Here is a 17,112-nt window from a genome sequence, read left to right on the forward strand (position 1 = left end):
CATATCATAAGAGGGAGGGAAGACATGTGCCGGAAGGGAGTTCCATTGCAATTTTTTGTTATTCAGCTCTTCAATGGCGAGTCGATGGGAAGTCTATAACGTAGTCGATTAATTATTCGACAAGACGGAAGAACAAAAAATTGAAGACATTGCAACAAGATTTTAGTAGAATAACAAATACTTTGATTTAAACTTTCACGATTTTCACACTTTATTCGATTCGGGACTTAATCACGTACCTATAAAACATATTTTAATTACCTCGACGTTTTATTTTTCTCGACATTTGCTGGTATCAGGACCAAACCACTGGATTAGGCTTCATAATCCCAAGATCCTTTCTACGGAACGTCAACACTATAGTAGAATCGTACGTGAAGCTATTCAAATTAAAAAACAGCGTAATTTCAACCGAGAAGACGGTTTTAAGCTTACATCGTCATGGGATCCAGTTATCAGCAAATGTAAACGACATCAAGTATCACCAGACAAGTCAGCGGATGTCGTGAGTTTTGTGTGTGGGTCTAGTGAGAACCCTAGTGCACAAATAAATAATGAAGATCAAGTGCGGGTAGTTAGAAAAACCCGCACGGCTAGAAGATGCTGACATCCGCCTCTTCAGTCCCTTCGAGACCATGGACGTTGCAATACGTCCGGAACGTCGAGGTAATTAAAATATGTTTTATATTAAAAATCAAAATAACAAGTGTTATCATAATTGTAATATAGTCAATGTCGACTCCTGTGGTTTCAACAAAATAAGCATACTTGAGGCTCTGGTTCATATAACGATTCCTATACTATCTCCTTGTCTTGTCATAATTAACGCATTTTGGTATAGTTGAAGAAATGTTTTTTGCACCGATGAATGTTATTTCTTGGAACGGCTTGTCATTTCTATTTCAATAGAGTAATTAAACTATTAACACTTCTTTTACCCTAAACGTACATGGACTTTATGATCTTGGTCCATCGTACGTTTTTATTTAACTGCCGACTGTTTCTTTACTAATTCAACAAAGTTAGTTCTGCATAAAGATTCTCATGTTTAGAAATAAGTATCAATGCGTAAAAGTGTAAGTTGTTTGCACCACACAGATGGTACGTGTATAACCGAGACAGATCACTCTTTTGTCCTATTGTACTCTAAGTCGTGCAGTTTAAAGTGTTGTGGCTTTTATATTTAAAGGAAGTAGTCCACACATAGAACAACACGCTTAAGTGTCGCACGACTTTTATGACGTTACGACGACAGACTGTGATGACAATGAGAAGAGCGACAGTCGTCTGATGATAAATAAAAGGTGACGATAAAAATATGACGACTGATAATCGCAGCTTCAAACGATTCTGTCGTGCAAACGACAAGGCGGCTACCGTGAACTGATAAATTGTCGTCAGTATCTAGTGGGAACAGCTAGACACGACAGATAGTCGGGAACAGGCTAAACGCAACAGTCGTCCAACGATAAATAAAATGTTACGACAGAATAGGAACGTGCCCTAAAGATGAAGCGATACGACGAATCGGTGCAAATAATATTTCGTCAACTAGAAATTTCAAGATACTGGCATATACATTTTTTTTTTTTGAAAAATGATAATAAAGCTGGATTTACATTTGAGTGACATGTCGTGTCGTGACGCGTCAGAACAGTATAGGTTAGATTTATATTAGTGTGATGCAATCTGACGTGACGGCTTGTGTATGAAACCCATAGCGTTCTGACGCGTCACGACGCGACAGGTTAGACAAATGTAAATACGGTTTTACGCTGATTTCGCTTAACAACAAAACTGAGGATTTTAGATCTTGTTACGCTGGTTCTAGATATGTTAATAACTCAATTTCGCTAAAATGTCGATTACGTTAGTTATGATAAGGGAGGCGGTATAGTAATGTTGGTTTTCGGCAAAGAAGTATAACAACAATAAAAAGCGTGTACTCGTGATCAGAGATGTTAAAAGCGTAGTGTATATACCTACCTAAATTTCAAATGATACACATAGAGTGAATAACACCTCTTTCTGAAATTCCGTAGTGATAAAAATAAAAGGCAAATACTTATATTTATCGAGTTCTTAGGTTTTCGTGATTGTTATAACATATACATATACGATAATTTGTTTTGTCAAAATTGTTAAAACATATAGTCAGCTGTGACTATGCGACCTGTAAAGGGCCCTAAACGTTGCTCTGCTTGAAAAAAACAAAACAAATACACTTCATTTAAAACCGAAAACTTACTTTCATTTCCAATAGATATATTATTTACAATTATTCTTCTTCTAAATACACTACCGTAGTAAAGGAATTGAATAATAATATAACAAATACGGGATTTATGAGGGAGGTATTATACACCCTGTATGTATCCTTGAACTTTAGGTAAAAATACCTCTGCCTATGGCGATCTCTGCTTATTATATACCGCGTAATTCGATTTTGATGAGTAACAGTAATCCATTGTTGGGGTAATAAACAAATAAAAACCTCTAACAAAACACCTGACCTCGGAAACTTGGTAATTTACATAACAATCATTACTCGAAAAAGGTCAAGAAATAATGGATATTGCAATGGAATTTTAATGGATAATGGAATTTTAGAATTTTGACGAATATTATTGTCAAAATATAGATACCACCAATTAATACTACGCCAATTTTATTTTTAAAGGTAATTTTCTGTTATTATTTTACGTATTTACTAAAATCACGCTTCCCGAATTTCGTAAAAAAAAAAGAAACAAAAACAAAATAAAAACAGAACAGCAGGCTGATTTGAATTGAAATCAGAAGCGATCCGAGCGGGTAGCCCATCCGAGTCTCGAAATCAGATGGGTTTCCGAGCGAGAAGATGAAACTGATTCCTACTATATCTTTCTAACTATTGTTCCGATTAGAAATGTCAAAAGTTTCCGATCGGTCAGTTGTGAATCGCAGTTATGCGTCTCGACACGGAAGAGACGCAGTTTGCGAACGGGAGAGGCAATCAAAATCAAGCTGCAGGTTCAAAAATTAAGTTGGCGTAGTTTCATTGGAGGTATCGATACATAAGGTTATTTGTAAAACACTAACAATCTCGTAAGACTATATTCCTAATATCATAAACACCGACTCATTCGAAGAACAAATTGCGATGTGATTTTACAGCGAAAGAGGTTAAAACATAATCTCGTTATTCAAAAGGCTATATAAAGATGTTTTCAGATTTTAATGTATTTATTATTTCGTTTCGGAAATATAAAATCGAACTACAGTCGATCTAGACTGTGGATATCCACAGTCAAGATAAGCAGCATCTTGCACACAGGTCTTTGTTCTACGGATGAGTCGACACACGCAAAATAGGCGCCTTGATGTTGAGTTGCGGTCACCAGCCCCTTACACCAAGTATCATAAACAACATTTTTTTCACGACTTTTTACAAAACATAGTCAATTTACCACAAACACACTTTAAAATTTTTGTTACTGTCCTTATTTTTAGGTCTGTGTATGGTAGTAAGTTCATACGTAGGTTTTACGCTAAGGCTTTCTTTTGTTACTTCAGAGTTATCGTACAGATCTTTTATATTTATACGAAAGTAAAATTTGATGAACTATTAAAAGTCACGGAACAAAAGTTGTTGTTTATGACGTTAGTAATATATAGTCCTGTGAGGTTGTTAGTAATATAGTCCTGTGAGGTTGTTAGTAATATAGTCCTGTGAGGTTGTTAGTATTTCTTTTAATGCACAGTCTCATAGTCCCTAACTAGAGAACCCCTGTATCGCGGGTGCCACGGACACACACATAAACAACCACAAATTATACCCAAACTCACGAGATAAATAAATGTAAGCCATAGAAATATTTCTCCCGGTCCGGGAATCCAATCCGGGACCCTGCGTTGCAATCCAGCATGATAACTGTTCGGCCGCGGAGGCAGTTAAATATAACTTTTTTAACAAAAATAACTTTCTTTTTGCAATTTTTCTCTTTTGCGGTTAGTTACGACGAATAAACATTGCTGAAATACGGTTGAGTTCTTTTCCTACGACTTTTATTCTCTTTATTTGTCAAAATTAGACGCTCATCCGTGTTAAATGGGAAGAAATGTAGGTTGATCGCATCTACAAATTTTATGCTTTCAGTAACATACCGGCGGAAATTTGAAATGTCGTAAGGGTGTCCCTTTAATTTTGAGATTGTCCCAGTAATTTTGAGAGGAAAATGTTTTTTCTTTTAAACATAACCTAATCTAATCGTGTCTTTGTGAATTATCCAACATATCCTGAAAGTACAACAGTTTCGTTATAATTCGGTTTTCGGTGTAATGAAAATTCGAACCAACGTTATTTCGGAAAAAAGTTCGAGTTTGTACGACATTTAAAATTTCTGTGATTTGTGACAGTATCTTGTTTTGCTTTGTAAAAGGTGGTGATGCATTATCTATAAAAAAAACTAAAAGCTACATGTATATCTAATAATAAAATCAAAACAAAATCAAATAAATAAATAAGAGGTTTGAAATCCGACCTCGGAATGGCAACGTGAATCTGGTAACCAAGGCAATGAAACAAACGAATGATTTCAATTAGAGATATACAGACAAGGCAAATGATTGTGAAAAACCATAATGAGCAATTATGATGAAAACCAGTTTAAAGACGTCATAAACCTACCGAAGTATTGGATGATGTCCTTATGATATTCAAGCACTTTGTACGAAGTTTTCATTACAGTTTCATTGCTGAAAAGTCTGTCTTTCTTGCATGTCCGAAACCACATAACTGTTCTAATCATTCCGGAATACTAATACACGTAACTTCTATTTAGAGCATTTCTTTAACTGTTAGTAGTTTTCGGATGTCATTGTTTAACAACCCGTTTATTAATGAGTTTAAGAATTAACATCAAAACAGGTAGTATTTATTATTTTAACGTCAAAAATAACAACCATGAAACGAACGCAAACAAGCGGAAATGACAAATGAAAGTTTGAAATTTAAAAATTGGAACGCATTCTTTGTAATTTTTTCTGTATGTAACAGTTTTAAGAATCGATTTTTGAAATCGATGTTCTAACACTTCGCGACAAACAGCGAGATGTGCGACTGCCGGTCAATCGTTGCCACTGACCACTGAGGTAGAGATATACCTTCATGCATGGCTGCCCGGTGATTGTGGCTTTGTGATGCTGATGTCATTATTATAGACGGTCCATGCAAGATTGTGACAATATAGATGAAATGTTATGATTACGGCTCGGAATTGCGATTATCACATTTGTTCTATTGTGCATTCTAAGAGAGCCTATAATTATCTTATATGGAGTACATTTTTTAGAGATGTAGCAATATTTTATTTTTATTGAATATCATGATGCTCTTACCACCATGATATTCATAATTTTTTGCGAAAATACTCTGCTAGTTTGTTATTATCAAAGATCGAACAAACACAAAGAAAAATTCTTTCAATCCGACTGGACTCGAACCAGCGCATGTCACCTAAACCTGGCAACGTGTAGATTGTAGCATATAAAAACAGCCTTATATTTTATTTTTTTAATTATGTTACATTACATTTTACTCTAATTTGAAGAATGTCATCGTCAAGTCAAAACCATAGTCGATAATATGCACTCCCGAATATCAACTTCCTCCTAACGTTAGTCCACTCCCGCTTTGTGTATGTCCTGTGTAAATTTATTAAAAGTAACAATTTGTTTCTGTAATAGTCTGTGTATGTTCTGTTGTTGTAGATTCTCCTCTCTGCGAATTCTATCGAAATTCAACGGTCAAATTGTGAGTAAAAAACGCGTGTCTTCCTTAACTTGTTGATGGAGCTAAGAAGAAATAGAAGAAGGATAATATGCACTATCTCTTCTATTTATAGGTGAAGTCCGATCGGAAAATTGTAACATAGGGAATCCAGTACAGATTCCGCTCTCTCATAATGGCCTAACATACTATAGCTAAGCTCCCATGTGTATATACGAGCATGTTAACATCAAAATCATTGTGATTGGAAATAAATATTTGTTGTCACTATGGTTATCTATGACAGAGAGGCCTATCCCATGGCATTAAAGATAAATTTTTAAATAAGATAGACAGTGTTCTCCGCTAATGGCACACTTAACTTGGGGCTCAGAGATTTAGGGTCGTATTCTAGAACTCTACTCAATGCTCAAGTCAGGGTTGCACTGGAAACACAAGCACTGGAAATACGACCCTAATGGCAGGGACTTGAGTATGATTTCTAGTGCTTTGAATCATACTCAAGTCCTGACTTAAGTATTGAGTAGAGTTCTGGAATACGACCCTTAGGTTCAAGAACCAGTGGACGATATGCGTCGCACCGAGCAGTATTGCTTTCTTTAATGGTTCTGGAAGCCACAAGGGAGGCTGTAATTAACCCGTTGGGATATAAATACTAAATATACATTTAAAGGACAACATCATCTATGTTGCTCTGATATCAAAGTACGTAACTAAAGCACTTGTGTTATGGAAATCGGAAACAACGACGGTATCACAAGCACCCAGATCCGAGAAAATTTAGAACACTTAGTTTTTCTACATTGAACTGGCCGGGGCTAGAAACTCGGGACCTCAGAGATTGCGATCCCATGAAAACCGGTATGCAAGCCACTGGACCACGGAGGTCATCAAATGGATGTAAGCAAAGTGTGTATTTCAGGTTTAGCACTTGTCAAATTCATTCTATCAATCAATTATATTCACAATGCTAAAAATGTTGACATACGACGATTAGTGAAGAACGCACACAATTGAAAGCTGAACAACTGTTACGACAAAATACGACAGATACGGCAGTGACCGTGAAACGTAGACACTAAACTATAAATTTCCTTTTTATTTTCCTCATACTTCGCCTTGAAAGTAATAAGCAATATCATAATTTGTCATCGTATCTAGATAGAAACGTCCACATTTTTATTACTGCATGCCTCTATCTCGCATAGCATCGTCCTCCAATTTGTTAACCAGGTAATGGTCAAATTGGACCGTGTTCCTTGACTTTACGGTTCTATTACTGAACGAAATGATTTCTGTATTGTTTTGAATGACAGCGTCGGTATCTTTCCGTGTAAACAAACCATCTGTCAGTGTATTGTAGTACAGTCAGCTTCAAAAAAATATGAACTGATAATAGCAAGTTAGATAAACTTACTATTATCAGAGAAGATAATAGATTAAGTAGACTAACATTTAATTAAACTTCAAGTAATACATAGCATAATACCTCCGTAGGAAAGTAAGGAATTATTAATAATAGAGCGCAATTGCAAAGCTTTTGTTCCATATACACTACTACCGTATAGTAAAGTAATTCATTGTTGGTTACACATAAAAAATATAGAACAAAATACCATCATTCCAAGATTTTAGGGGAAGTGTTATCCACTTTTCATATTCATATTCATGTATGTTACTTCTATGAAATTTAGATAAATTATATATTCTCATAATAGTAAATAAAATATTTAACTGCCTCCGTGGCCGAACGGTTACCATAGTGGCAGAAATCCTGGGTTCGATTCCCGGGCTGAGAGAAAATTGTATGGCCTACATTTATTTCTCTCGTGAGTTTGGGTGTAATTTGTGGTCTTCTATGTGTGTGTTATGTGTGTCCATCAGTGGCGAGGAGTCCATATAACTCGACTCCACCGGCTTGCCTAAAACTGTTCACGTATTACCAAAATACTTATACTAGAAAGCGCGCAAACCCCACCACTTAAAAAAACTTAACACTCAATGATAATCGTGTACTTATTTTGTCCTTAATAATACGGAGTACTGTAGTTTCCCGATGGATCTCAGCCAATCATAGGGCGAGGCAAACCGGCCTTAAGTGTCGCCAATTCGCCTTTTTAACGGGAAAAATAGCTTTCGTTACAGTAGGTGTTTTTTCTTTTGCTCCGGCTTTCCTAACGACAATTTTCACTCGCCACTGGTGTCCATGACACCCGCGACAAAGAGTTTCCCTAGTGCTATTAAAAAAAAATTATGTATATCTACAATTTAAGTTTTCAACGTTATTTCAATAATTGCTGTACAATACATAGTTAAGAATAACAATGTTAAAATTGGAATTATTAAACATAAAAGTAATAAAAATGTAACCAGTATTTAACACACTTGTGGGAAAATAAATATTTGCAAAAATGTACACGTTTGTAGAAAATCAACCTGTTGAAATGAAACTAGCTAGCGTTATTAATGTTATTAAACAATTTCAGTTTTGATCCAATTAATCGAGAATAAGTTTAATTTTTGTTAAAATCTTTATAGTAGATAGCGTGATCCGGCGTTGAATAAAAAAACAGGAAAAACAAGACTGCCAGTCGCCTTGTATGTATTATGATTTTTACATAATCTAGGGAATTCCTCGTCGTCACGGCAGTACACATTTATCGCTAACAATTTTCCTCGTCTCTTACTAATGAATCGTAAATCGATCTACAACAGCAGCAAAACAATTACAACATAAATAGGCCGCACACTTGTATATTTGTGTACATCGGAAAAAAAACATCGTCCGCCATGTTTCAATTTCCCGCCAAAAGACTATGTGTAGCTAGGGGCTGCTCGTCATGTAATCAATCAGTTGTGTTGTTATGTCTACTTTTTGTAGTTTTTTCAATGTAATGAAATTTAATTATTTGCAATTTGATTGCATTATTTAGGTTAGCCCGTTATTACCATGAGTCATTACTAATCTATTGTTCCTTATCTTATCTCAAACTCTAATCTACATCACTAGCTATTTAAAATAAATAAAACAAACATCTATATAATATACATAACCATAGTATGTTTATAACATACATGTTTACTTTTTATTATTCTTATTATCGTCTTTAAAATATGAATTCATTGATTTAGGAAAGAACGGATGAAATGTAGATGACATAGCATACTAGTGCAGACATCAAAAAACTCCACAGTGATGTACACCTTATTATTTAGTATTTCTTGTCACCATGCAACCTCTGCAATAATGTACTATTATAAATTCGTAGAGCGAATTAACCAACATACTCTACCAACCATAACCAACATTACCTACACTACGAATTACTTGCAAATAGATTTTTTAAATTCTAGCTTCCAACGTGATATTTTCTATGGTGTTTACCAACTTCTGTCGATATATGGATTTGCGGAGTACTCCCCGTTGTTGCAGAAAAGTCTGGATACACTATAATGAGCGTAGGTGTTTTCCGTCTTGCATAACCACGACGGCCTAACGACAATAAGAATCAATGAATGGTGTTAATTGGAGTTAGGAAAATGAGGCTCAAAATTAACTAATTGTATTTCTAAAGTCATAAATTGACCCCTATTAGTATGCTCAATGGGAGAACGGTTGCTTCTAAATTGAGAGGTCTACGGTTTGGATCCCTGTAGCGAGATGTATCTATGACTAATTTTTAGTCACTTACGTACATTTGTGAATATTTGAATGCAATTCTTTTCCCCTAACAGGTAAACATCTTTATGAAATCTGCATGTTGAAGGATCACAACCCTAGGAAAACAGGTGAAGTCCCCGACTAGCACCGTGCAAGTTTGGCGGATTATGACCTAAACTCTCTTCTTAAGAGCCACGTGCCCAGCATTGGGACGCATAATTTGTTGATAATGGTGATTACATGTATTATAACGCTTCACAATAATGGGAAAATATTTTGTCAGATTGCCACTAGTTTACATGTATATTTTGAGGATCTCTGTGGTCCAACGGTATATACTGTGGGCGCTAGATGAGGAGGTGCCGGGTTCGATTATCGGTAGGACCTATTTGGGAAATATACTTTTTCTAAATTGGTACTGTCCTGGGTGTTTGGTGAGATCGCCTGGCACATTATTACGAAGTTGGCGTATGGCAGTAGGGTTGTGAAACGTTAATTAACTAATAGTCGACTAACACTATCGAGGCCTTGAAAGCTAGTAACGACATCGACAGTATCGCTATCACAGTTTGACTAATCCTATTGATTTTTGCTTATGGTATCGATGTTATGAATCACAGAGGTACTGCTTAGGGTATTTCTATCAAATAGGATGGACGTAAGTCCCTACCCAGGTTGTTTCTGAGCAGAGAATAGCGTATGCAGACATAAGATGGTCAAGTTCAAGGTCCGTCAATCACAGGTCCGGATTTGAACGCTCAGAGCTGCCTCTGATTGGACGTACCGGTCGTGACGTAAATCCTATGTAGGTATAACTTTCGAATACTATCGAAAGAGATTTGACTTGAAAATAATCACAATAATTACTATGAACGATCGATATGGGCGGACTATATACAACTAATAATTTAAGAATAAAATATCTAACTTTGTGCGTAATTTTTATATGAAGATATCTGCAAAATCTTTGGTTTTCAACTGAAGTCCTATTAGTTATTAAATAAAATTGGCAAATTGCCCAGCGGACGACACGCTGCGCCGCCCGCTGCCCCATTAATCGCCATCGGGCGCTTGTCGACGTCGGATTTGTGTCAAATTTTCTCCGTCTGTTGTTATTTCATTCATATTAATTTACAGATTGCGGGACGAGAGAGGCGGCTCAGCTGACCTAAAATCTAATCACGCTTTGAAATACCCTTAAGTAATGCTCTTGTGGCATCGCTGTTACTTTCGCTATGTAACGAGGATTATCAGAATAACTCATGTCTAAGGAAGAAACAAATTTAGCTTTGTTTTCTTCCTGATGCTTTCTGATGACCAATGGTCAGAAAAAGGTGTTCCATATACATAGATACAGCTGGATAGATATAGCTGGAAGGAGCGACGTAAAGTTGTTAGAAACCACCAAATATTAAGTAATTACTGTTTCGAATTCCGGATTTCCGGAAATGGTTTTACTGCGTTATAGGACAAATTGACCTAGGAAGTCGAAGTTGGATTTTAAAGTAATCTAATGGTGTCATGTAAAAAATGCAGTAGACAAATGACCATTTACCAAAACAGAGAAAAAAAAGTTACGAGAATGGTCACTCTCCACCCCTCCCTAGCTTTAGATACCGCATATTAGCGGTCACATTGACGGAACGGCGACATTTGCTAGTAGAACTTGAAAAAAAATTAATTGAAAATTTTGTTTACAGGGGCACTTTTAGGACGTTTTAGTTTGCATGACAATCGTTGTGATCGAGCTCTAAAAATATTTTATTTTAATTAAAGAAACGCAGTATAACAGACGTTCATAAATTCGAACCACTAGCAGAAATGTCGTATTTTAAAAGGAAAAGTTTTAATACATTTTATAAAAACAACTGCTGAACCCTTAAACAAAACGAAAATGTGTCATTTTGACGGCCTTACATGGGTAAGGCTATTTATCTTCACAAATAGAATAAAGAGAGGAGTTTCTTTCATCGGGTAATCCGGAATTCGAAAATAGTAATTAATTAATATGTGGTGGTTTTAACAATTCTATGTCCTTGTGGCTATATCTACATGTGTGGTCCATCTTTTTCCAACCATTGCTGATGACAACGCATCTGTGTTTCCCAAAAACTAAAGGAAAGACTACAAAGCCGAATAGGCATTTAGTGGACGCGTAACCATGAAAGAACATACATTTTTCGCACGCTGATTTTGGTAGCCAATGAGTCGAATAGCCCGTCTGACTTAAGCCCTACCTGGAAAATTGCCTAGGCAGGATTGTCAAATCTAATCTATAATATTTGATAAGCACTCCCTTACTGATAAGGTTGTATTACTCAAGTGTATTGATACTGATATAGAGTTTGTTATATTTGGAACGATATTTTAGCATTAAGTTGAAGTGTACAAGGTCACAATTTTAAAGTTCAATATTATTTATTTATACATCTCACTGCTGGGACGGACTGCATTTCGATTGCAATTCAGTGCAAAATTGCAATTTGAATGCAGGTATTGAATAGTTTCCTTGCTGTCATTACCGTAGTACACGTTAAGGCTAATAAAATATTTTTTTTTAATTACATTTCTCTTTATTGTTTACCCCAATGGGAATTTAATGGCATAAGTAAATGTAAATCATCACCAACCCAATTCATACGTCCCACTACTGGGTAGGGGTCTTTTCTCAGGCGAGGATTTAGGCCATAGTCTGCCACGATGCCCCAACGGGAGTTTCACACGTTTTCCAAGGGTGTGAACCTTATTGGACGTGCAGGCTTCATGAAGATGTTTTCATTCACCGAAAATCTGATTGTAAATTTTCAAATTAAATTTCGTACGTACTCCGAACTAAACTTACGCGGTGCGAGTCCGAATTCAATCCCACAGAGGCAAGTCAAACCTTTAGGCTACCACGGTTTTTTATACAATGTAGCAATAAGTGATGAGTCATAATTTGTGTCTGTGCATACATTGCAACTGCTTTGCCGTCTGCAGGGAGGGCAGGACCTTACGACTACTTGGCGCGGGAGCCCTGACGCAAACTAAGGCGGCCGGGCATTGTCGTGGTCAATCTTCACTGATCTCACGGCGCCGACTCAACTGGCGAGAGGTAAACCCGGGGGGGTTTTAGTAGGGTAGGCCCTCTAGTCTAGGGGGAGAGTCCCCACATAGCCCCTGAGTCTCCCTGGGCTGAGGGATATCTATAAAGATTTCCCCCCCACAAAAAAGGACCTTACGACTACGATATTGAAGTGTAAGTGTATAAAAAAAAATCGATAATAAGATGCAAAAATATCACATAGACATCTTTTTCCGCCTGCTCAATTTTTGTTTCCGTTATTTCACTATTTACAACGCTAACACTGGATAAATTACAACAGTCAATGTTCTTGGCCTCATATTTCAACGGAAATATACGCCTAATTAAAATAACTTACTTAATGCTAGATTATTAAGTAAGTTATTTAACACTTTATTATTGGTCGAGTTTCACAAATTAAGGGTATTCAGGAACCTAGTGTTAGGGTGAAGAGAACAATAAGACGTCATAAACAGAAAATTACGTATTTGGATCATTGTCAACAATGAACGAATGACTCATTGTCATTGCCCGTACGAAGATTATGTGTGTATGAAGAAATTATACCGCATAACGAATTGTCTACAGACGTTAGTCACTTTAGAATCGTCTTTAGAAGAAGAAACAGTAAGACATTTATCTAAATTTGGTGACCGAATCTTAGCGTTGTAAAGAGATGATTCCTTCTTATTCTATATCCTATAATAGAGGAAACAATGTGGGAGGGCGACATCTAAGTGGACGCCATGAAGACGGACGACTACAAGATTACAAAAATGAAATTTACAAGATCACAAGTAGACGGATTCCCTTTGGCAAATAGGATTTATAGACAGTTAGAACTTAGATAGAGGTGCACAAAAGGAGTACTTTTATTTATTGTACTCCACACACGACGTATCATTCCTAGTCTGTACGTATCGGATATCTTACGATTGGCAAATCCTTTGATACAATGAGAAGAACTACGATAGGTACAAAATTTTCATGTCTCCATTTGAATAATTGGTTTTAGTAATTAACAAAAAAGAATCACAGAACGGAGAAAAAGACTCTTGTCTGCTATTCTATATGGAATTTTGCAATTACTATATTTTTAAATTTGTAAATATCGTCCCATAGAGGAAACGTAGATGCAATTTACAATTTTCAAACATTATATATTGACGTACCGCCTTTCAAGCAAGAGGCCGAGGAGGTTCGAATCCGGTCTCGCACTGAACAGATTCTACTAGGATATTAAATATCGAATAACTGTGTGTAGAGATGGGAAAACTGCTTATTTTTTAAATGTTTAAACGTTATGCTTTTTTAAAAAAAAGCGTGCTTTTTTTAAACGCTTTTTCACCTTAACGCTTTTTAGTTTGAAGTTAACAAAATCGTCTAAAAAACATTTAAGCGCATAGACTTTTATGTTAAAAATAGCTTGCAACGTTGTGTTGATAGCGAAACGCATGAGTAGACCCTAAAGGTTATAAGTAAGTTTTTTGTAAATAAACGAGTGATATTTTTATTTATTACATAACATAATTATATTAACATACTGTTCATGTTTCAAAGCGTTCAAAAACATAAGTTGTTTAACTTTTGTAGTTGTTTACCGTTGAAATGGAAAAAAAACTGTTTATTTTTTAGCGTTAAAACGTAAGTTTAAAAAGCGTGCTTGTAAAAGCGCTTTTTCACATAAACGCTTTTTAGTTTGACGCTTAAAAAGTCGTTTACAAAAACGTTTAAGTGCACAGACTTTATGTTTAAAAAAGCTTGCAACGTTATGTTGAATTCATTTGTTCAGGAAATATAGATGACGTTACTTGAAACTTAGGCACGTTGTAAAAAATGAAATTGTTGAGTACCTATAGAACTGACCAGTGACCAACGCTTACGCTTCAAATGAAAAGCATGCTTATGCGCTTATTTTAAAAAGCAGACTTTGTAAGTGCTTTTCTTTTAAACGAGGACCTCTAACTGTGTGAGTTAACTTGGTATTTATGTTATGTATATTGATTTTATTTCGTTATTGTATGTGATACCATTGTTCGAACAATATTGCCTAACATTAATAATAATAATAATAATAACGCACACACTCAACATAGCCCCGCACTAGGGAAACCCTGTGTCGCGGGTGCCATGGACACACACATAGACAACCACAAATTACACCCAAACTCACGAGAGAAATAAATGTAGGCCATACAAATATTTCTCTCGGTCCGGGAATCGAACCCGGGGACCTCTGCGTGGCAGTCCGGTATGGTAACCGTTCGGCCACGGAGGCAGTTACACTGACACTGTTATAATAAAATTTGCGTGGCAGTAGCTATGGTCAATCGGCGCAGCGGGACTGAATGAACGGGCACGCGTGGTCGAGTGCCCGACACTTTTGTCAGCTATTCTTTAGCCTCCAAAGCAACCTAGATATGTTTCTCAATTCACCCGTAGACAGGAGTTTCTAGGAATTTATGTGCAAAATTTCATTAGAAATTTACCATAAGCCTTTCGGCGTAGGAACACATCGTGATGAAACTTGCACGACTGTGGCCTAAACCCTCGCTTGAGAGAAGAATCGTGCTCAGCAGTGGGACGTATTAAATGGGTTCCTGATGACATTTACATAAATGCACTTATGTAAAACTTACAGCGCCTCAGGAAACTTTGTCATATGCTGAGTCAGCGCCGTTTCACTGCTATGACAATCATGTTTTCTTTTTCTTTTATGCTTAATCTGTATTTGTGTTATATCAGTGAATAAAGTGTTTATCTATCTATCTATCTATCTATCTACATTCCCATTGAGATAAACAATAAAGAGGAATGTAATTTGAACAAAATATTTTATTAGCCTTAGAGTTTACTACGGCAATGACAGCAAGGAAACTGCAATAACTGCATTCAAATTGAAATGCAGTCCGTCTCTATACACCTCATTATTAATTTGATTTGAGCAATAAATATGAAATTAATTAATTCTATTAAGCCGCCAAATTTGTAAGTCACGTCGATTAGTGCAGGAAGGAATGTGTAATAACAATAACACGCTAAATTCAAACGTAACCTTGTGTAATACACAAGCATATTCCATCTCAATCATTTAAAATTCAACTGGAACATCACTTGACTCGGCTTTGACCTGCGCTTTCGTATATAATGATGCTTATAGCTGGTTTATTATGCATAACACGAATGAAACGGGCAATCAGACGATTTGGTACAGCAGCATGATAGCTATCGTGTTTTTCATGTATGGAATACCTACTAAGTTCAAAAAATGTATATCCAAAACAAAGACTGGACAATCGTCTTCACAGTTACAAATGGACTTGAAGGAGAACAGGATTATTTTTTTAAATATTAAGAACCTCTCAGGACTAGTGTTTTATGGCTTTTAATAAATCGTCACATTTGATTGCGTATAAAAATATATAGACTTGAATAGATCACTATAAACGGTAATAACTCTGTGCAAGGTGGGAGTCGCGGAGGACGCTAGTACGTTTGAACTTATTCTACCAAATACAGATCTAAAGTGTCAGATAGTAAAACCAACAATTTAAAAGTTTAGTTTTGGTAAAATTATCATGTTTTGTAAAAAGTGATGGTACAACATTTGTTGTTATGATGTTAGTAATATAGTCCTGAGAGGTTGTTAGTATATAAATAACCCTGTATAAGCTTCCATCGGAACATTTTCGTTAGATTTAAATTGATGGCAATGATTGATCAACTATGATGTTTTAAAATAGAAATTGTAAATAATAAATGTGGACAAGTGTATATTTACACGGAATAAGTTCTAAACTTTCTCATTTTTTCTCAAGTATGGTCAATTTTTTCAAATGTAACTTCTGCTCTCCTTATCGTAACTAACGTAATCAACATTTTAGGGAAGTTGAGTTATTAACATATCTGGCATCAGCCATTTCAGATTTACAACCCCCCCCCCCCCTAATCGGCTTTTTAATATCTTCTTTAGTTTCTGTTTTAGAAAGTTTACACAAGGCGAATTTTACCAGCGATGAAAAAACGCGTTCGAGAAAAGCGCGATTGCACTTACGATTTATGGCCGATCGCTCGATCGATACAAACGCGCGATTGCACAAATCCCAAGTGTAGCGCGTGTGTAACCGCACTTATTGTTAAGCAAAATCAACGCAATTGATAATTTTTTAGGGGACAATGAAACTTTTGATGTCATTAGCGGGGGCTTTACACTGACACGTGATAAAGCAATGGTACGCGATTGAGCGCTCGTGTAAACGTTGGAAGGAAAACTTAAAGTTCGTGCAATTGCGTTTAGCGGTTTGCGCTCCAACACGCGCCAGTTTCACGCGGTGTATCCCGCGCTATTTGCCTTTTTACGGACGCTCTTTCCGTTGTAACAAAAACGAACACATCGCGCGCGAAAGAACGTCAGCTTAAAATCAGGTCGCGCGATTGCGCGTGCAGGCATTCCCGTGCGCTATCTTATACGCTCCTGATCACGCGCGATAGAGTGACTGTGTAAACGGAGCTATTATCCCGAAAGTGCAAATGCGTTAGTTATAACAAGGATGGCAGATTTGCTTACCCATAATATAAATATTTTTAATAAGAATTTGATGCATTATTGACAAACAC

General features: G+C 36.3%; 1 protein-coding gene across 4 annotated transcripts in view; it reads right to left on the reverse strand.

Annotated features, from left to right (window-relative positions):
- The window catches only part of LOC113225378 (rhomboid-related protein 2), a 47,291-nt gene that overhangs the window by 11,314 nt on the left and 18,865 nt on the right, over nt 1–17,112 (reverse strand). The window lies entirely within an intron of this gene.

This window comes from Hyposmocoma kahamanoa, unplaced genomic scaffold (assembly GCF_003589595.1).
Source record: "Hyposmocoma kahamanoa isolate Upper Pololo Valley unplaced genomic scaffold, ASM358959v1 160, whole genome shotgun sequence".
NCBI classification, from domain to species: domain Eukaryota; kingdom Metazoa; phylum Arthropoda; class Insecta; order Lepidoptera; family Cosmopterigidae; genus Hyposmocoma; species Hyposmocoma kahamanoa.